The sequence below is a fragment of the Echinops telfairi genome, unplaced genomic scaffold (assembly GCF_000313985.2).
Source record: "Echinops telfairi isolate 266 unplaced genomic scaffold, ASM31398v2 ScPeMD7_6273;HRSCAF=7185, whole genome shotgun sequence".
Lineage (NCBI taxonomy): Eukaryota > Metazoa > Chordata > Mammalia > Afrosoricida > Tenrecidae > Echinops > Echinops telfairi.
The window spans coordinates 1,963,342-1,964,393 of NW_022110173.1; positions in this window are offsets into that span (position 1 = coordinate 1,963,342).

Here is a 1,052-nt window from a genome sequence, read left to right on the forward strand (position 1 = left end):
TTTATGTATGGTGTAGTAAGAAATATAGGCAAAATAGGTAAAGTAATAAATTTGTGATAAATCCCTGGTAAAGGAATATAAATAGAATTAAGTGCTCTCTGTATTTCTAATCTAAAGAGCTGGTGGATCATCATGCATTGGCATCGACTTGATGGCAGTGAGTTTGGTTATGTTTCATAGTTCTCATCTGGTGGCATATAGTGGTTACGAGTTGAGCTACTAACTGCAAGATTAGCAGTTCGAAACTACCAGCTACTCCATGAAAGGAAGAGAGGCGTTTCTCTTCCTGTAAAGATTTATACCCTCAGAAACCCAAGGGATTCTGCACTGCCCCTATTGCGTCACTCTGAGTTGGAACCGACTCGATGTTGTTTAGTATAGTTCTGATCACTACCTGATTCTGCAGTGAATGTTTGCATTATTATTATATTGTAAACCACTTACTGTTTGTTCTCTTTGTGGTAGAACTGATTTGTAGATAAACAAAAGATGACTTGGTTATATATCAGAAAATAAACATTATATACCTGTACCTATAACAATGTAAAAAGTACAGGCATAGGTAGGTGACTAGTGTGAAGTAGTTGAATATGTTGGAAATGTAGATTATTTAGCTCATACCAAGATGAGTGTGATGGTGTTTAAATTAGCTTAAAGGAGGAAAAAGGGTTGTATTATTGAAAAATTATACAGGCAGCCAGTAAAACAGCTAATGATAAAACATAATCCAATACAAATTAGGAATGAAACGGAATCATGAATTAAATTTCTCACCTTTTATGAACTCAGGAATAGATTCATTTACTTATTTTATATTTATTGAAGACTTTTATTTGGTGAGCTTCATTCTAGGTGCTGAGATAGAGCAAGGAACAGAAAAAAGAAAAAATACTGCAATCAAGGAAATTTCATTCTAGGAAACATTAAATACAATAGAAATGAGACAAGTTGTATTTTATTTGGTGACATGCTATAGAGGAATAGCTGATTTATACTAAGATACTCTGTTTTATGTTACACACACACACACACACACACACACACACACACAC